Raw genomic sequence first — 22,246 nt, 5'->3', positions numbered from 1 at the left:
TTTCCTTCAATAAAAAATATTCTAAAGTGCCAAAAAAAATCATATCATCACCACCATCATCACATCTAAAAATATACTTACTATCTTATGTGGGAAGTATGCTTGCAGCTAATCAAAAACAGCTATTAACAGTTATTAAGCCATGGTACAAGTTATAAAAAAGAAGAATCAGAACTCTGTCCTTGCACAAAAGCAATTGTTATCTGATTAATCAAAAGATCATTACTAATAACCTCAGCACTCCCCATAATATTTAAGGCACAATTTAATACAAACATGAATAACTGGGGAATGCAAATTTAGTTTTGTTATAATTAAGTTCTGCTTACAAATTTAAGGTCAATTAATTCTTGTCTACATTGTCAAAATTGCCAACAATTTCACAGGTTTCTATGAGGTGAAGACAGGTTTCTATGAGGTGACAGAGTACGGTAAGTCAATAATGGAATAGCTATGCTGAAATCTTGCCTGTTTGGTAGGGGAGACATTAACATAAAAAAATCAAATTTGCAATTCACCAAGAAGAACATGGTTTTTATTGTAAAAGGAATTTATTATATTATACTCTAATAGATCTGTAATTTTTCCTTTAAAAAAGAAAAGATGAACTACATTTTAGGGAAAATGTGGCATTAATTAACAAAGAAATTGAAAGAAATTGTAACACACCATGTGAAGTCTGAAAAATTCAAAAGATAAATCTGTCCACAAATAACTTAAACTCTTAAGTCAATGACAGAAGACAAGGAAGCATAGGGAAGCAATTCATTATAAAGTTCACAGCAAATTTTTTTTTTGTAAAGCTAGGAAATATAAATAACCAGTTCTCTCCCTCAATTTCTAAAATCGTACTCAAGCAGTTATATCTCAAAATCTATTCTTACTAGCTTGTTGGAGCTTTCCACATAGTTTTATTTTACCAGTTTTTTAAAAACACTGATAATGTTTTTGGGGGTCTAGGGAATATTTCCCCTTTGCCCTCTGAAGGTTCACTGAAAAATCAACCCACAAAAAGGCTATCAAGTTACGGTACATGTTATAAAGAAGGAGATTAATTGGAGTCTCCGCCTTTTTGTGAGTTGAGTTTTCAGTGAACCTTCAGAGGGTGAAGGGGAAATAGTCCCTTTGCCCCAACTATTGGGCACTGTGAACACGATGACCAAAGCTCTGCTCTTCTGGACGCCTCAGTGAAGACAACCCAGGACCCAACGAGTTAGCATAAGAGTAGGAATTTCTTACCAGACAGGCTCCCACTCTCTCTATGTAATCCAGCTGAGAGGATGGCGAAAATCACCTTTCCTCTGCAAACTTTTGATTAATAAGAGAAAAACAGTTGTGTAACTAGTCTTGGTGTAGCGATTCTGATGTACTTATTGGTACTTGCAACGTTAATATTTGTATTGTTTGATCCTTTTCCTCCCACAAATACTCATTGTATTTGTTTTTTTGTGTTCTTATGCCATAAAGAGGGGTACCAAATGAGGGTCCCTCTCATTGTATTTTACATTTTTGAGAATTTGACTTGTAACCTTGTGGGAGCACTCTCTCTTGGTCTTGCCATCCAAGGAGTGTCATTTTCAGGTCATGTCAGGTGGCCAGTCTGAGAATGGCCCAGAACCCGGGACTTTTTGTTCCAAGTGTGTCAAGCTCTTAGGAGAGTCTGTCTATTTTAGCCTATTTGGGGAAAATTTTGAAATTGCTTCTTCACTGAAGAGGCTATTGGATTGAGTCATTATTGGAATAAGTGCACTGTTGGAAATTCTAATTAATCAGTGGAGAAAAGATGGATCCTTTAAATTAGAAAGCTTCCTGAATTAAAAAAAGAAGAAGAAGAAGAAGAATTTTAGAGATCGCTTATTCTAAACAATTGACGGGAAGATTTAATTAGAAGAAAGGCACATAATAGTAGAATGGCTAGCCTTTGAAATTCTCTTGACTAAATTAAAGAGCAAAAATCTGACCTAAAACAAAGTTAAAATCCTTTGTATTCTCAAACCACCTCCTTTAGTTTCCCCATGGGAGTAACAATAAAGGCCACTCCACTTTGTGACATAATAGTTAAAATTCTGTGCTCTAACTGCCATGGCCTGGGTTCAATTCCTGTTCAGGAAACCATTCTCTCTTGATTTTTGATATCTGTGTGGCTTTTAACTTTTCAGGGTACCGATTTGTTATTGATCCTTTTCCCATCCATGGACAGCTTTTGATTTTATGTCCTTTTCTATCTGTGGAAGGCACACAAGGTTTTTTGGCCTTTTTTGTGTAGATAGGCATCTGAGAAGCTGAGACCCTAAAAAGGATTCTAGAGAAAGTTTCCTATCTTTGAGCTGTCTTTAGGATGATTCTGGATAGTTAAGGCTTGACTTTAAAAGGTACCTTTGGTTTAAAAAAAAAAAAAAAAAAAGTTCATAAGCCAGAAATAGCAGTAGTTTTTCCTGTATAAAACCTGACAATAAGAGACTTAAAAGGAATTTTTAAGAGCTCTGTGATTAAAAGTTAATTGAGTGAAAACCTAACATTCAACATATATATATACACATACACATAATGTATATGCACACATAAATATACATACATAAATATATACATATATACACATACATATATACATACAAGGCCTTTCTGTTCTTTCTCTTTGAATTCTGTTTTTGGAAATTTTATTTTCAGTGGACTAAAACCTTTTTTTTTTCCCCTTAATTATGTGCTTGGTCCCTCTGTTTGCTTCCTTTCTTAAAAATTGTTCTTCCTCTTTTACTCCTCCTTTCTCTTTGCCACCTTTGGTACAAATGAAAAGATCCAGAGAATTCTAATGACTTATACTCCTTAAGGAACTCAGAAAAAAGCACCACCCAGCCCCTTTGGAGGGCTCTTCTACTTTCTTTATAGAGTTTTAGAAGTCATAGACAGTCTCCTGTCAGGTCTAAAACTCTGCTCTTTTGCACTGCATTAGCTGATCTCTTTGACTATGGAGAGTACCAGAAAATTACTTTGTACTGTGAAAAAAATAAACCTTGACCCTTGTGTGTGTGGTGGCTGGCAGGTTACTGGTAAGGGCTGCAGTTGTTTACAGTAGTTTCTACTACTGGGGTTACTCTTATCTTTGCACATTTAGATAAGAAAGGATGCAGTTTAAACACTTAGAGAAATGTCTTTGTAGCCAAGTACACTGTGAAAGCTTTGTACGGCTGGGTCACGTGGCACTTCCCTCTTTGAGGGGTTCTGGGATTCAGTGTAAAAGTGAAATTCTTGATTTTTAAAGTTTACATGTTCTGCCTTCCAATTATGCCTGCTTTTCACATATTTAAATTACTAGGTCCTAAAAACTGCAAATGTTTGGTTTGCCCTGTTTCTTAATGGGCTCAGCCCTGAGTTCAGTGGTTTAGTTGGAAAATATTAAAATATTAAATTAAAAGCTACCTATCTAAATGAAATTGATCTCTTTATGCAATCCTCTGGTAAACTCCTATGACTTTGTGTTACTTTGGCATTCATTTTTAATCTTCCTCAAACTAACACAACTAAACACTTTCTTGAAAAAGTTCAAATTCTCTCTCTTTGCCTTGAGATGTAAATGTACTGCCCCTTTACTCTAAACTTGCTAAGGTCTTCAGCCACAACTTGTTCATTTACAGAGGCACAATTTAATCCCACCGTCCTTTTAAAGTGGTGAGTTTTACCTGTCTCTTGGCTAAAATTTTAAAAGCAAAACTATAATATCTTTATTTATGTTTGTCTCTATCTGTGTGTACAGGGGTATATGTCTGTCTATATACTGTCTATGTGATATTAAATTGACTTATAAATAAACAAGTTATCACAAACTAAGTAAAAATATTAGTTACTTTTTCAAGTTCATGTGACTTTACTAATCTTTGGTAAATAAAGATAGTTTTTAAGTTGTTAGTAAAATAAAAGCATCTTAAGAATCTAGGCCAGGCGCGGTGGCGCACGCCTGTAATCCTAGCACTTTCGGAAGCCAAGGCGGGTGAATCATGAGGGCAGGAGATCAAGACCATCCTGGCTAACACAGTGAAATCCCATCTCTACTAAAAAAGAAAATACAAAAAATTAGCCGGGTGTGGTAGTGGGCGCCTGCAGTTCCAGCTACTTGGCAGGCTGAGAATGGCGTGAACTCGGCAGGCCCAGCTTGCAGTGAGCCAAGATTGCGCCACTGTACTCTAGCCTGGGCAACAGAGCAAGACGTGGTCTCAAAAAAAAAAAAAAAAGAATCTAATATAGACATTTTTGCTTGAATCTACTGGTTAGACAGGTTTATACTGTCTCTACTAGATATTTTAAGGTAATAAAACTGTTGCTTTTATTATATATATAACAAATTACACATATATATATTTTTAAATCTGTGAACTTGTATTTTGGAGTTCAACCATGGGTCATGGTGAGGCCTAGGGATGACACCCAGCCTGTCCTCTGGTCTGACTGTGCTTCCTGCCATGCTGGGATAATTAGATCCCCTGAGCATTGTCCTTTGTCCTGGGTTCTGCATCTGATACACATAATTAAAACTGCTTACTTCCTAGATTTTTCAATGAAAATAAGGGTTACCAAGAATTAACACTGTATTTCATATATGTAATTAAACCTACTTGATATGAGAGAAATAATTCTACATGTAAGTGCATTTTAAAAGTTGGATGTGTTTTTTAAAATAAAAAGTTGTAAGAAGACATATGAATGTGGTTTTTGTTAAAAGAAAAATAATTTTCTCTAATTAAAAAATTATAATTAAAAAATGTTTTGTTTTAAATTTAAAAATGAAAAATAAAACTAAATATATATTAAAAGTTCAGGAAATTAAAAGTGAGAAAAATTATAAGAGGTTATTAAAGGCTTATAAAAATCTTACGTAGTCAAAGTTGATTGGGATTAGATGGATTTGTTTATAAGATTTTAAAATTAGCTTAACATTAACAATATGCTGATACAAAGGTAAAATTTGTTTTTCTTTTTTGAACAAGTTTTTTTTGTAGTATTAATAATAGTTATTAAAAGATATTTGTTTACCTTTTGAGTAAACTACAAAAAAAGAGGGCAAAGAAAGAGAGATAGATTCAGTGTTTGCCTCATGGTATCTTTATTAGGTCTTATGATTGTTTGGGAAACTGAGTCTTCTATCAAAGACTAAAGATTGCTGTTTTTTGAAATCTTTGAGTTATTGCTTTGACTAAATGAATGCCTTATTTTACAGAGTGACCTGTGACTCTATACTGAGCAACTGTCTTAAACCTTTGATATTTGACTTGATAAAGTCAAAATCTCAATTTCTAAATACAGTCTTTTTGATCTCAAGCTAATTTTTTGGATATTAGGGCCCCTGGAAGTCCAAGAGAGTAATACAAGATTTGGTATATTAAAAATCACATAGGAATGTCAAATAAGAAATAGTATCTAACTTTTGGGGAGGTTATTTTTGTATAAATATGTTCTCAATATGTGTTCTAAAATTGTATGTGATTCCTAAAATTCTGATAATATGCATTAATATGTTATCAATAATTATTATATTAAATTGTTGTATGCCACAAAAATAGCCAAATTTTCCTGTCAATTGTGTTTTTAACCATAGCTATTCTAAGACTTTTGTCATCCCCAGACAATTATTGTTTTATTTGGATTCTCCAAATAAAAAAGTAGTGTATAATCAGATACAGACAAAAACTTGCTTCTTTTTTAAGGAAATTCATGAAAGGACTTTTAGGAGTACTCTTAAATACAGTTTTCTGATAATCTTGGAGATCATACCATTGGACTAGCAAAAAACTTCCAGGAGTCTAGTTGAAAAACTGGTGCATTCATGAGGATTGCTAACCCACCATCAAGCTGACAAGAGTTAATTACCTGGGACTGAAGTGATAAAGACCTGAAATAATTTTTTGTGAGCTTTTTGTTTGAAACATTGCTGATTCTTTTCATGCTTTGTTTAACCAAGTCCAGAAAACTTTCCTTTTTCCTTTTGAACTGTTTATAGCTTACAACCAATTGGGTAAAGTATACTTTCGTAAGCAAAATTTGAAGAATTTATCTTTCTCTCTACTTTATTTCTCCAGAATTTGGAAACTATTTGTAAATATTCTTAATTTATTGGCTGGGCACAGTGGCTCACACCTGTAATTCCAGCACTTTGGGAGGCCAAGGTGAGTGGCACATCTAAGGTCAGGAGTTCCAGACCAGCCTGGTCAACATAGTGAAACCCCATCTCTACTAAAAAAAGTACAAAAATTAGCTGGGCATGGTGGCAGGTGCCTATAATCCCAGCTACTCAGGAGGCTGAGGCAGGAGAATCGCCTCAGGAGGTGAAGGTTGCAGTGAGCCGAGAGTGCACCATTGTACTCCAGCCTGGGCAACAAGAGTGAAACTCCATCTCAAAAAAATAAAAATTACGGCAATAATTATCTGCTTTATAACAAGATACAAATGGAGACACTGGTTATTTTACCAGTGCATAACTAAAATGACATATTTTCAAATATGCTCAGACTGCTCTGAGAAATTGATATTGACTTTATAGGGCCAGTAAGAAGTTCCTTGGAAAGACTGTTCTGGTACCTTGTCTACATGGTTTCTTTACAAGGTAAATACGGAACGTCACTTTCTGACAGGCTCAAGTTACTTTGGCACCTTGAGAGGGAGGAATTAAACCAATTTATATCGGTATTTATAGGTACAGTCTGGCAAATCCTTGGCTTGGCTTTTTAGCCTTGAGGCCTGTAAAAGACTAATCTGAGATTTCTTTTGAAAAAGTTCCAGTAAAGCCAACTTAAAAAGAGCCTATATTGTCTAATCACTATTCTCAGTGAACTTCACATATACTATCAAGCCAAATAAATAACTAAAACTTATTTTCCAAATAAATTGGTCCTACTATTTGTCTTAGGTAGAAACGGGGGACTAGAGAGAGAAAAATTGTGTTTTCAGCAGAAAACTATAGTACACCCATTATTAGAGTCTAGCCTTGTCCATGGCTTTTTAATGTTTATTATTTGCCTACAAATTTGGACTGGACCTTGAATTCATTCATGTCTACAAGTATTTAAACTAATATTACTAATATTTCAAAATTTCTTTCCATTTTTCTGACTTGGAATCACTAAAATTAAAAACACTTATTCCTGAAGCCCTGGAAACTGAAGCCAGAAAATTTGATATAAACTTTGAAAAAAAATCATCACAGGAACTTAATATATGAACAGACTCTGTGCTAGCTGATATACAGACTGCTGAGAAAGCTCACTGGAACACCTGATGCAAACTACAAACCAGGAAAAATGTGTCAGGTTGCCACTATCTGCTCTCACTTCCTGAAGATGCTTCAAGCCCAACATCTAAAAACCTTCATGGTTCGCTGCCATCTGGACTCAAAAAAAGAAAATGAGTTTATAGTTTGTTCTAACCACTAATATTTGCTTTTCTTTTATTTCCATAAAAATATCTCTTAATAAATACCTGGTTGCTCAGATCATATAGAGGCCTTACTTTGGTGGACGCCCATCTACAACATTACTGCCTGAAGTGAAACACAGATGTTAACTGTTTAATTGGACTGGCCTATTCATGGGATTGAAAGATTGATTCAGCTGCTTATAAGACGGTCCACCAACTCAATTTCTGGACTGTAAATTTCTTGGAGAAGTTTCAGACTGGGTAGTCTTGGGACTCAGAAAGCAATACCCCGAAATGAAGGCCTCAGAATCAGCCTCAAAAGAAAAAATTTTTCCCTGTCCTTCCCCTGCCGTCCTGTCTCTAAGTCCCATTCTCCCCCAAAGCTAGACATGGAAATTAGAATCCTTCTTCCCCAAGGTGGGTTACAGAAACCAGAATCCCTTTTCCTCAAAGCCAGCCAGAGAACCTAAATACATTACTCTAACTTTCCCTCTACCTTTCTGTGTAAAAACTGGTCATAAAAATTTATCTGACCTACCTTATTTGACTGTAGGTCATAAGACGCTCCCACTCAAGAGAGGTACAGATCTACACTCAGAGGAAAAAGTGCATGTTCAGAGAGGCCAAGAACAAACTGGACAGACAGGCCTTCCTGAGTTTCCCCACTCAGTATATTAGCATTAGATCACACACATTTTGTTCAATTACATTTCTACATGGATGTGCATACTTTGTTGAACCTAAGCATAAAAATGAACAATTTTCCCTGTATGTTTGGGTCTTCATTCTGAAGACTTCTATGTGTATACATTAAATGAATTCGGATGCCTTTTCTCCAATTAATATGCCTTTTTTGAGTTGATTTTTCAATGAATCATCAGAGGGCCAAGGGGAACTTTCCTTTGGCCCCTATAGTTTAAATTTGGTAAAAATCACAGGTGGAGATTTTTTTTATTTTTGTTTCATATGTCAAGCACTAACTAGTCTCTTTTTGTTGTTTAATTTTGTTTTGTTTTGTAGTGTTTTGTTTTATTTGCTACCTAAAAGGCTTTGTCAAACCAAGCATTAGAAGGTGATTTCTACATTTTCTAGGATACTACATGTATCAAACCATTTTTAAGTTATCAAAACTGTTAAGAGGAAATAAGAGGTGAAATCTCCTTTTAAGCTACCATCATAAGTTGTGACCACAACCAAAAACCAATGTATCTTAAAGTCCCTTTGGTCATCATAGTCTTCTCTGTCCCCTATATCTTTATTCTCACCATAGGTAGTATTGGCTATGGTTTACCTTTTTTCCAATGATAAAAATACTTACTTCAAGGCATCTATCTTGAGACGGTATAAGCAAAAAAGGCTTAATATTCAGTGGTCTAGATTGCTGGTCTCCAGAGAAGAAACATGCCTAAAGTCTTCACTAATGTTAATGCATCTGCCTCTAAGGAGAAGGCTCACAGAGATAGGACCTACTGCAATCACTCCAGAAAATGCCTCCTTGAATTTGAAATCAGTTCTGTTCATCAGTGACCAACAATAATAAGCTCAATCACAGCGGGTGTAGAATAAATAGAAACTAAAGTATCACCAAAAAGAGAACAGACCTGTGTCCAGAATACAGAGTCTACCTTGACTATAATGGTTCATTGTTAAGAAAAATCATTGTCATATGAACAAGGAACTTAACAGCAAGCCTAAACCTAATCTCAACCAACCTTTTTAACCTATAATCAGGAACAATGAAAAAAAAAAAAAAAAAGCCTAAAACATGAATATGGCAAAGTGAATATTCTGACTTCTCTTGCAGGTGTATGTATAAAAAACCAAGTAAAGCTACTACATCAGTGTCCTTTGTTTAATGACCCCAACTGGCCACATTCCATAATATAGGGAAGATAATGGATCTCAAAGGTACAACCAAAGGTAGCTTAAACCATCAAATTCACTACTCAAAGCGTAGAAACCTGTCCCAGATCTTTTATTTATTTATTTATTTATTTTTTTTTTTTATTTTATTTTTTTTTTTTTTTTTTTTTGAGACGGAGTCTCGCTCTGTCGCCCAGGCCGGAGTGCAGCAGCGTGATCTCAGCTCACTGCAAGCTCCGCCTCCCGGGTTCACGCCATTCTCCTGCCTCAGCCTCCCGAGTATCTCGGACTACAGGCGCCCGACACCTCGCCCGGCTAGTTCTTTGTATTTTTTAGTAGAGATGGGGTTTTACCGTGTTAGCCAGGATGGTCTTGATCCCCTGACCTCGTGATCCACCCGTCTCGGCCTCCCAAAGTGCTGGGATTACAGGCTTGAGCCACCGCGCCCGGCCCCAGATCTTTTAAAAGCCAAGCACATCCAGTTCAAGGTAGAAGATTACAGGCTTGTAAAGTCTTACACACTAGATGATGTTACTTATGAGAGAGACAAATTAGGAAGATTATCAGGAACTCTCACCATGAAAGACTAGAAGTAACTGAAAAGATTCAAAATATACTAAGAATAAAATACAAAAAAAAAGGAAAAACGAATTTTTAAAAACTAAGAAAAAAACTAATTTCCGAGTAAGAATAAAATAATGAGTTAAAAATAATGAAATACAAGATGAGATTTAAGTTGGGAAATCTCCATACCAATAGAACTTTTAAAACTGAAAACAGGAATGCAAAAGATGTCATGAATTTTTTAAAATTTGAGTTTAAAAGTGGAAAATTATGTGGAATTAGGGTTTAGAAACAATTAAAGGCTTGAAAAGAAAAGTGAGTAATAGTAAAACAATAAAAAAGGAGTGGAAGATTCTTTTGAAACAATGAAAATAATATGTTAGAAAATCAGAAAAAAGTGAAATAAAAAGAAATTATACAAAATTAACATAGAAATAACATATTTGAAATGCTGTTAATAATAACCAACATTTCTTGAGTGCTTTCTGTGGATAAAGTTTCTATTTCTTCTTGTATATACTATAATTTCTACTCTCTGAATGTTGTTCTTAAGTAACCTTTAGCTTATTACCTTTATTGTCTCCTCATTTTTAGAATGGGGATAATAATGGTATCTCCTCATATGGCTCTTGTAAGGCTCAAATGAGTTAATTGCTATAAAGAGCTTAGAACACTGAGCAGCCCAGATTCAAGAGAAGGGAAAATAGATTCTATCTCTTAATGGGGGAAGTGGCAAAGTCACATTGCAAAAGAGCAGGTGGGATGGGAGATGTTGTGGCCATCTTTGGAAACACAATCTGCCACAGCAAGAACATATAAGAAATGTATAGCAGTGGTTACCAGCAGGAGTGGGTGAACAAAGTGTGAGATGGGTAAGAGGAAGATAGAGGAAGAAATACGTAACTTTTTGTGTACTTAAAAAACTTTTTTTGAGCTAACTTTAAAAACCTGTTTAAAATAAGCCATTTTTTTAAGTACAACAAATGCTTATTAAATGGACATGTTTTTCCTTGAGTTTATTGGCTTCATTTTTTATGCTCCCTAATCTCCATGCCCAGAGAAAACCTCCCTTCACCTTCAAGTTTACATGTCCAATACGATAACAAAAATCCCACCAAGATATTCTTGCATGGTTGGCCCATTCTTTTGGAATTACATCATAGTTCAATTATCAATACCACAGTGTGTCTTCATCCTAATATACTTGGCACATTTCCTATATAAGTTGAGACGGAAATTTAGGAGCTTATAATCATCTTCTTTATAAAATAATGTCATATATTTTTATAAATAATATGTATAATTTTAAGATAAAATATCTTCATGCTTAAATGAAACATATTCTACAACAAACATATTGCCACTATATGTTATTAGTGTCTGGGAAGATTGATGCCTATCTACCTTTTGCTCAGGTAAAACTTTGAAAAGAGCCCCCTTTTACATTTACAGAGCTTCCTAACACATTGTTCGTACTTTTAACCTGTAGAATTCAGGGTAATCCTAGCCTTCCTCTGCTCCCAAAACTTATGAAACAAAACATCAAATAGAAAAACACAACAGTTCTCACATTCCTTTCAGGGTAACAGAGTGGCTGAGCTTTGTTATTACTCCCCAGATAGTACTAGCTTCTGTCCTCCCAAAGCCACTTAATCTTGCTCAATTCAAAAATCAAGTCCTCCGGGACAGCGAGCAGAGCCTGTGAGCTCATTCCAAGGCCTGTCATTGTCTTTTCCAGCCCTGCCTCCCAACAACCTCTGCTGATTCCATGCAGGGTTGGATGATACACGTTTTGATAGCTGGATCTCTGAGTCATACTTTTTTTTTTTTTTTGGTCAGAAATCCCCTTAACAGGCTTCCTAAGGATGCCATGGAGAAAAGTAAGCAAGTAGAAAATCAGGCTGAATAAGCAACTATTGCATAACAGAGTATGTTCCATAGGATCCATATCCAGAAAAATCAGGGTTTGCAATGAAAGCCCACTTTCACTTTTTAAATAATATCTGAAGTCACACATATGCATTCTGACTTTAGCGACATCATGTTATCCTATTTCAGAACATAATGAATTGGTATATTAAATGTTAACATAAACCTTCCAGTTCAAGTAGATGTACAATGTCATTAGTATGTACAATGTCAATAAGTATGCTGAGGAAAAGTTTGGGGGGCTTGAGGGGTTTTTTTTGAGACGGAGTCTTGCTCTGTCCCCCAGGCTGAAGTACAGTGGTATGGTCTTGGCTCACTGCAACCTTTGCTTCCAGGGTTCAAGCAATTTTCCTGACTCAGCCTGCTGAGTAGCTGGGATTACAGCCATGTGCCACTATGCCTGGCTAATTTTTGTATTTTTAGTAGAGATGGGGTTTCACCATGTTGGCCAGGCTGGTCTCAAACTCTTGATCTCAGGTGATTTGCCTGCTTCAGCTTCCCAAAGTGCTGGGATTACAGGCATGAGCCACTATGCCTGGCTGGGGTTTTTTGTAAAAGAAAAATAACTCATTAAGAGTGATCGCTCAACCTAAAGATGTAAGGAAAAGTCATTAATATATGCAAAGTGTGATCATTCAATAAGGAAAATGATCTCTATGTGTGGCCTAAGAAATTCTATGCTTCACTTTGTGGTCATATCTACCACAGCTGAACTACTGTCCCTTCTACAGTATCTATCCCTTTGAATACTTTTCTTTAAGTGAATCTCATTATGTTCAATACCTAGGCCAAATCAACCACTGAAATGTAAAATAATTTTCCCACATTTTCTGATTGGTGCATTTTACTGTGACAAATATTGCATCCAGTGTTCAGTTGCAGCAACCAGTAATGTAAAAATATTTATCCATGTTCCACACTAATCAGGATGCTTAATGGCTTTTAAATACAGGCTGATGCAAGATCATGAAGTCCCAAAAAGTTCATAAAGTAATTTTTTCCCTTTTCTTTTTCTTCTTTTTTTAAAAATAATACTAACCCTCCAAGTTCAAACAAACAAAATTCCATCAAAACATTCTCGAAAAAAAGCCATGTTATCAACCATTTGTTAGGTCTAAATCATATGCCTATATTATCCTCGCCACCTTGAAAATAGACTCTTTAATAAACACAAGATGAAAAATAAATAGGTTAACCAGGAGAAAGGTCATGCCTTGTCTGTTGTAATACGGTCTGATCACCCAAGATGATTGATTTCTTAAAAGAATCCATATCCATGACTCTTATAGACATTCTGCCATCCTGCAGCCATCTACAAGGTAGCTTGTACTTCTAAAGTTATTGAATCCTTGTGGTCCTCTTAAGAAATCAAGAAGTTCAGTAGTCTCACTTTTGTTTTTGTAAAATAAATTTTCTCAGTCTCTCTTTTTTAAATAAAAGCTGTAAAATGGAAGTGTTAAATCAGTATAATTGAACAATACCACCTAATTTTGCGTATCTTCAATACCATTAGCTCCATTCTGGAAATAAAATCAAGGAAAAAAAAATCAAGGCAAAGCCCGGACGTGGTGGCTCATGCCTGTAATCCCAGCACTTTAGGAGGCCAAGGTGGGCAGCTCACGAGGTCAGGAGATCGAGACCATCCTGGCTAACACAGTGAAACCCTGTCTCTACTAAAAATACAAAAATTAGCTGGGAGTGATGGCGGGCACCTGTAGTCCCAGCTACTTGGGAGGCTGAGGCAGGAGAATGGTGTGAACCTGGGAGGCGGAACTTGCAGTGAGCTGAGATCACACCACTGCACTCCAGCCTGGGCAACAGAGCGAGAGTCCGTCTCAAAAAAAAAAAAAAAAAATGCTGATTTCTGCATGCCCCTTTCCTCCACCCTCACTATCTGCCCCCAGATCATTGAATCAATTACGGGGCTGGAGGTCTTGTTTCCTAACTACCATGATTTTAATGGTTAACTATGTTTGGCAGCCATTATTCTTTACCATTAAAACTGAAAAGTCTCTGCAGAGACAACAAGCTACAAATACAGAGAAATATGAAGTATAGGCAATAAGAATCTGCTATAAGACTTTTAATTTTAATTTCCTCTACATTTCTAGCAACTTCCAGAATATGAGGATTCATGGACATCTCTAAAGTTTTGCTACTAATCAATAGTCAATATAAACCTATTATTTAAGCCTTAATTTTAGGAAAGTCAAATATATGCCCTTATTGCACAGCAGTTCACTCAGAAATTTTATAATAATAATTTAAATTGATTTCTGGGAAAAAAATTTTTGCTTTGTCTTCATCTATAAAGGTCATAGAAAGCATTAATAGATTTTGATACTATTTTTGTAATGCTAAAGGAACAAAAGCTGAATAGCACTTTGACAAAAAAAAAAAAAGATGTGATGCTCGCACTACAAGAGAATTCAAAATCTGCTTGATGGCCAAAGGATACATAATATGTGAATGGAATACATCCAACATTTTAAATGTCTAAGCCTCACAACATAAGTTGGAAAGAAGAAAATGTTATTATCAAGAAGCTTTTGAGGATAAGAAAGAGTCTTTATTTTACCTATTCCCAAATACACTTGCTGATTTTACACAATGACACAAAAAGAGACTTAGGATAAAAATGTTAACACACTTCTAGCTTAAGAAGTCACACCTACTGATACTAGCCTTTGTAAAAATAAACTTGAATAGCTCAGATACATTTCAAAAAATTGATAAATCCTATCCTAAAGATGGTGTTACCATCAATTGCTCCTGCAAATAACATCAGGGGGCCCTTTGGTGTCTCTAAAACATACAGCCACTGCTTCTACCCATGGCATATGGCTTCAAAAGTTAGAAGGCAAATACAAAATATTTAGAGAAAAAAATAGAGAAAACAAACTGTTCCATATTTATTCCTGGATTGGGGGAAACCATTGCTATCTTTCCCAGAGTTAAATATATTACACCCTAAGGTTTTAAAAAAGTACTTACAAAGAAATTAATTCTAATCCTGTAACTGTAGAATAGTGATTTCCAAATTTATGTAATAAACAAATCTTTTTAATTATCTAAAATAAGGGAGAAGTAATCATAATTTTTGTTTTAGATGTTCTCCCTCTCCAAAACAACATCCCTAATCTATTTTATGCCCATTTTTCTTGAATCAGTTTTTTTCTAGGATCAATTACATTAGTAAACATTTCCACTTTCCAACAGCATCAGAGCATTTGTAGCTGCATCTTCATTAGAACCATCTTGCAGTTCACACGCTAAGTTCTAAGGTATTTTATCAGAATTCATTAGATCCACAAGAGACTGATAGAATTTCTCATAAATGTTACCTAATGGGTTCAACCCTATACCTCAGTAAATGCATATTTGAGTTAGCCTATACTTTAAGCAGCTTAACTAGAACTTAATTGCTGGACTTCTCTTCCCCAAGAAGTAATCCTTAACAGAATTCATACAGAGTAGCAGAGTTAAATGAAGTGATTCTGAAAAGTCATTGGGAATCATAGATACCTTATTTAATTGAAGACCTATTAGGATTTCTTGACTATGACACTTTGTCTTTGTATCTATTACCATAAAATAAAATAGTACTCACCTTAAATAGATACATAGATTTTTCAGATTATTAATTCATACTATTTAAAAAAAGAGTTGTCTCCAAGATGGCATTCTCTCTCTCAGGGAGTATACAAGACAATCCATATGAGTTGAAAAGAAAATATTTAAATTTTTATTCATTTTATCTTCAAAAAAAGACAATTAAGCTTTACCAATTTTCTAGCATTTAATATTCAGATGAACACTCACATCCTTGCCCATCCATGTATCACACAGTCACCATCACATATGGGAGATGAGGTGTACTGAGGGAAAAAGTTGCTCCACAATACGGAGGAGTTAAAAGTCGTGTCTCACTCGTGCATTTCCTTTTGGTGTAGTAGACATATTGTGCTTGAAATGTGACTGGCTATTCAGATTTATAGATAATTTTCTAGTTCTAGCTAAAGGACTCTCCTAAACTAGACAAGTAGTTTAAAAACATTCCTCCAAAGACCACAGATTGAATATGATACTAATAATGTAAACATGAATTAACAGTAAATGATAAAGCTGACACTTGTCTTTACATAAAATTTTCCTTGTAAGAGAAAAACAATAATAATTTGGTAGCCAAAAATAATTTTAATGTATCAAGAGGACTATTTCAAATAGGAATTTAACTGTTAAAATGACCCTACCACCCAAAGCAATCTACAGATTCAATGCAATAACTACCAAAATACCAATGACCTTCTTCACTGAAATAGAAAAAAAATACTGACATTTGTATGACACCACAAAAAACCCAAAGAGCTAAAACAAGCCTGAGCAAAAAGAAAAAAGCTGGAAGCATCACACTACCAGACTTTAAAATACACTACAAAGCTACAGTGACAAAAACAGCATGCTACTAGCATAAAAACAGGCTCATAGACCAATGGAACAGAACGGAGAACCTAGAAATTAATCCACACACCTACAGTCAACTATTTTTTTACAAAAGCAACAAGAACATTCATTGAGGAAATGACAGTCACTTCAATAAATGATGCTAGGAAAACTGGATATTCCTATACAGAAGAATAACATTAGGCCCCTACCTCTTACCCTATACAAAAATCAACTCAAAATAGATTAAAAACCTAAATGTAAGATGGAAACTATAAAACTACTAGAAGAAAACACAGGAGAAACTCTTCAGGACATAGATGTGGGGAAAGATTCTATGAGTAAGACCCAAACACATAAGCAAAAAAAAAAAAAAAAAAAAAAGTCAACAAATGGGATTATATCAAACTAAAAAATTTCTGCACTGCAAAGAAATCAACAGAATGGAAAGATAACCTACAGAATGAGAGAAAATATTTGGAAACTATTCATTTTACAGGAGATTAATATCCAGAATATAAAGGAACTCAAACATCTCAACAGCCAAAAAAAAAAAAAAAGCCAGTTTAAAAACATAGGCAAATGATCTGAACAAACATTTTTCAAAAGAAGACATACAAGTAGCCAACAAGTATACGAGAAAACATTCAACATCACTAATCATCAGGGAAATGCAAATCAAAACCACAATGAGATATCATCTCACCTCAGTTAGAATGACTATTATCAAAAAGACCAAAAATAACAAATGCTGGGAAGGATGTGGAGAAAAGGAAATGCTTGTACACTGTTGGTGGGAATGTAAACAAGTACAGAGAACAGTATGGAGGTTCCTCAAAAAACTACAGGTAGAACTACCATTTAATCCAGCAATCCCATTACTGGGCACTTATCCAAAGGAAAGGAAATTAGTATTTCAAAGAGACATCTACATCCCCATGTTTATTGCAGCACTATTCACAATAGCTAAGATAGGAATCAACCCAAGTGTCCAACAACAGATGAACAGGTAAAGAATATGTGAGGACAGGCACATTGCTCATACTTGTAATCTCAGCACTTTGGGAAGCCAAGGTGGGCAGATCACTTGAGGTCAGGAGTTCGAGACCAGCCTGACCAACATGGTAAAACCCTGTCTCTATCAAAAAGTAAAAAAATTAGCCAGGTATAGTGGCATATGCCTGTAGTCCCTGCTACTCAGGAGAGGCTGAGGTGGGAGAATTGCAAACTGGGAGGCAGAGGTTGCAGTGAGCCAAGATCGCACCACTGCACTCCAGGCTGGGTGATAGAGTGAGACCTTGTCTCAAAAAAAAAAAAAAAAAAAAGAAAAGAAAAAATGTGGTATATATACCCAATGGAATATGCAGCCATCAAAAAGAATGAAACTCTGTCATTGACAGTAACATAGATGGAACTAGAAAATGTTATATTAAGTAAAATAAGTCAAGCAAAGAAAGACAAATATTGTATTGTTCTAACTCACATGTGGGAATTTAAAAAGTGAATCTCATGAAGATAGTGAAAGATTGGCGGTTATCAGAGGCCAGGAAGGGTAGCGAGAGGAAATTATTTAAAAAGGCTGATTAAGGAGTACAAATATATAGTTAGATAGAAGAAATGATGCCTAGTGTTTGGTAGAACAGTACAGTGACTAGAGTTAACAATAATCTATGGAATATTTCAAAATAGAAGAGAATAATTTGAATGTTCCTAGCATAAAGCAAAGATAAATATTTCATTTAAATATCAAAAAAATTGGATATCCCAGTCTCCATGATTTGATCTTTACACATTATATGAATGTATAAAATTATTACATGTACTCAGAAAATATGTGCATCTATTATGTATCAATAAAAAAACATACAAAACACTAAAGTTGACGTCATAAAAGTAGAATAGAGTATACTAGAGACTAAGAAGGGTGTGGGGAATAGGGAGAGACTTTTTAAAGATATGAAAGTACAGCTAGAAAGGAGGAATAAGTTCTAGTGTTCTATAGCACTGTAGGATGACTACAGTTAATAATATATACTTTTCAAACAGCTAGAAGAAAGATACTGAATATTTCCAACACAAAGAAGTGGCAAATGTTTGAGAGGATGGATATGCTAATTATCCTGATGTGATTACTATACATTATATGTGCTGAAACATCACTATGTACCCCATAAATATGTATAATTATTATGTGTCAATTACAAACCATTTGTAAAGGAAAAAATAAAATATGAATTTATATTTACTATGGTTAACAATTGCCCTTAACTCTTTGTCATGCCATAAGCTATTAATAAATGATACTGTCAAGATATTTAAAACAAGGCCAGGTACACTGGTTCATGCCTGTAATCCCAGTGCTTTGAGAGGCCAAAGCAGGAGGATCACTTGAGGCCTGGAGTTCAAGACTGCAGTGAGCTATGATTGTGCCACTGCACTCTAGCTTGGGTAACAGAGGTAGACTCCCATCCCTTAAAAAAAAAATACACACATACACATATACATAGGCAAGATATTTAAAATACATTTTTAAGCTTATTTTTAAATTATTGTACATATTTAATGTACATATATTAGCATAATGGTAAGTATATTTAATGTATAAATACATATATATAAAAAGATATTTGGGGAGTGCATGCTAAAAGTATTTTACCAACACATGAGTTAATAAAATAGTTTATAGATGATTAACCTAACAAGTGGCAGAAAAAGAGATATGATAGAAAACATCAAGTAACTCACAAATAAAGTATATATACCATTGGGATGTGTTTTCTTGTTTTCACAATTATTCTGAATACAAGTGTGGTATATGTTTTGGGAGTATACACAAAGCAAAAATTAATAACAAAATCCCATATTGAAGATTTGATTTAGAGAAAACTTTAAAGTTCTAAATACCCTTTTTATCTTTCCTTCTTCAACACATTTCTTCATTGTTCAGTTCAGACTGAATTAGAATTTGCTTCTGAGATCTAGAAAAAACAGCAATTTGAGTTGTAATCCAATGAAGTTCTTCTATCTGTTTCTGGTTTAAGGGAAGCTAGGGCTATTTATTCCAAAGTAAAATATGCCCTGAGAAACCAGGGACAGAACAGAAGGAAAATATCTCTGCACTAATTTTACTAGCCATGCTTGAAATCTGCCCACAGTGCCTGGGGTGGGGTAAAAGAGTTTTCACTAACATTAGCACCTCAAAGGAAGATTCAACTGATAGTTGCCATCACCTGTGAGCAGAAAAGAGCGAACTTTCCTCATAAGTTAAAGATGTAACTAAAAGACCAAATGCTGTAACTCTACTGTTAACAAAAACTCCTTGAGATTATCATGAAATTCAAAACCAAGACACCTGTGAGCCACCTACCACCTGATTGAATATCTCATTCTTTCACAGAAGTTTAAATATTCTGTGAGCTGACCTTTTCACTTTCCTGTGAGTTTTCCCTAAGGGTAAATCTTCAGTGGAAATAATATGATGGAAGGTTCCTACTTCAAGAGTGGCAAAAGCCTCAGAGAACTTCCCTAGCATATGAAAGCTTTCTTTTCTTGTCTTCTATGATTTTAGAAGGTATTTTAAAGATGTTCCTGGGATCAGACTTTATGTGCAACATGTCATGAAAGAGTGAATACTGATGATCAAACTGCTCTTCTAAAATGTATCATAAAATCAGGTTTATAGTAAATGTTCTTCAGACCATTAGCTACCATAATTCTCCAGTCCTTTTCTTAGCTGTTTTATTAACAGTGTACAATCCTCATTACTACTAACTGTTACTTGTTAAAAACAGACCCATCTACCATAAGCCACATCTCCTCCCACTCCTTGTTTTATAAGATACCCATAAATACCCTTGAAACCCATCTGTCTGGGATGCTCAAGGAAGAAAAAGGAGTTCAAGGGCCTCTTCTGGACTTTTCCATTACTAGAGTTTAGTATGCCTTAAGACACAGCCTGGAATTATAATTAATTTGGTTAAATTTTTGAAGTTAATCCCCTGGTAATGTGCTGTGCAGAAGGAGGAAATTCACATTCACAAAGAACAGAGAAAGTGGAAGAAGAAAACTCCAGAAAAAAGGAAGTCTTTTCCCTCCTTGATGATTACTTTTGAAGTCAATGTCATCTCATAAAGTCCACTGAGTAAAACTGACAGCAAAGAGTATGTTTTGCCTTGAGGCTCTGTCTTGTGCTATCAGGAGTAAATGGAGGTACCTTCTAAAGGTCTCTGACAATCCCAGAGGAAATTTTTCTGCTTCCTCTCTGAAGCACAGTGGGAAAGGCTCAGGCAGTTCAGCTGCACCATATTGCTTATGTGATGAGGATGGACAGCAGGAGGAGCGTGAAGCCGTTCTGCAGAGTTGATGGCAAATAATCAAAGAGAAGACAGATATAGCAGGAACTCTAAGGATGCAGGGGACACCATCTAAGGCAAAGTGACACTGATATCAACACCTAGGAAATGATAGAGGCAGATAAATTGCTCAGGCAAGAAAAAAGAGATGGGATGACCCAGTTTAAGCAAAAAGTAATTTGCTAATCACAAAGCCAAGAAATAATACAATAGGCTCCTCTCTCCACTCACACACAGCAGGTGTAGCCATTATCCAGATAGAGCAGCAGACAGAAAAGGAGATCAACTGCAATGTGACTGGTACTCAAACCACAGAGGGCTGCTTCCGAACAAGAGCTCACCCCAAAGAAAAATTGGCAGCCAGTGCCACCTGCAGAGGAAAGATATATCTTCTGCAGGCACTAGCTCTCCAAAGCTGACAGGCTGATATATTCTGCTGAATAAATCGAAAAACTTTCAAGTGGTCTAAAAAAGGTAGTCTAAAGTAGACTGCACTGCAGGGATCCAATCAAGTTAAGAATGTCAGGAGCCTGTGGCAACATCCACACCAGGAAAAAAGACTCGTAACCTCTGAGTTAAGTGCAAATGAGAAAATAGCATGGTGGGTTTTGTTTCTTTACATATGTTGTGTGTGTGTGTGTGTGTGTGTGTGTGTGTGTGTGTGTCCGTTCACGTGTGTGTGGCTGTATGTTGATTTTTTAAAGGACACAAAACTGCAAAACTGTTCTTTCCATATAAGGAGTAAATCAGGCATGAGAAGTATTTTTTCCTGGAACAGAAAACAAGCGTGTTATTTTCTCCCAGAATTTTTAGGCTTTTTGACTCCACGTGGAACTGACTTTCCCTTCCTCCAGGTTCTGCTCAAGCCCTGCCTCCCCCACAAATCTCTCCCAATGGATACAGCCCTAATTGTTCATGGCTCTCTCTCTACTGGTAACTTACTTATTGCTTGAACCATTGAATGTGGAACTTAATTGAATACTACTTACTTTCTTCTAATTGCTTACTATGTGTAAATTTAACCTCCCAAAAAAGACTACAAGATCCTTGAGAGCAAGGATTATGTCCAACATGTATATCCTGTTCCCCTCAGCTAGGCTGAATGTGTATATATATATATATATATATATACACACACACACAGAGAGAGAGAGAGAGAGAATTTATCTCTTGTCATCTTATCTGAGGAGGGTGGGAAAGGCCTCCTGGTGCACAAAGGTCCCTCTACCCTGTGTTCATTTTCTTTAAACCAAAGAATTCACTCATTTAGATTAAGAAATTAGCCCAATTATAGTACTAACAATCCCTGGGATGTTTCCTCCACTTAGCTATTCTGTAGTGATATGCAAAATAATAGTTTGGGACGTCAAGGCCTGGATTTGATTCTCAACTCCATCACTTCCTAATGACATGATCTTGACAAGTTATTAACATCTCCATAAAATTTGCTTATCTATAAAATGAGGAAATAACATTCTACTCATAGTTATGTGACAACTAAAAGAAAAAAAAATACATGTAAAATTAGCCCATAGTAAGCACTTAGTAAATGCTAGCTTTTTAAAACAATAATAATAATGATAGTAACAATATGTACTGAGATATACACTGAAAAGTGTGAGATTCAACCCTACTTGCAAGCTGACAAGGGAGCCTGCCACAGTTTCATGGATGCTGGGAAAAGACACTAGACT

General features: G+C 35.4%; 2 protein-coding genes across 3 annotated transcripts in view; both read left to right on the top strand.

The window, feature by feature from the left end:
• The window catches only part of DST (dystonin), a 1,587,602-nt gene that overhangs the window by 147,364 nt on the left and 1,417,992 nt on the right, over positions 1-22,246 (top strand). The gene's annotated exons all lie outside the window — the stretch shown is intronic.
• The window catches only part of LOC126953305 (60S ribosomal protein L21-like), a 710,657-nt gene that overhangs the window by 196,908 nt on the left and 491,503 nt on the right, over positions 1-22,246 (top strand). The window lies entirely within an intron of this gene.

This window comes from Macaca thibetana, chromosome 4 (genome assembly GCF_024542745.1).
Source record: "Macaca thibetana thibetana isolate TM-01 chromosome 4, ASM2454274v1, whole genome shotgun sequence".
NCBI lineage: Eukaryota > Metazoa > Chordata > Mammalia > Primates > Cercopithecidae > Macaca > Macaca thibetana.
This window is presented reverse-complemented; position numbering and strand designations above follow the sequence as displayed.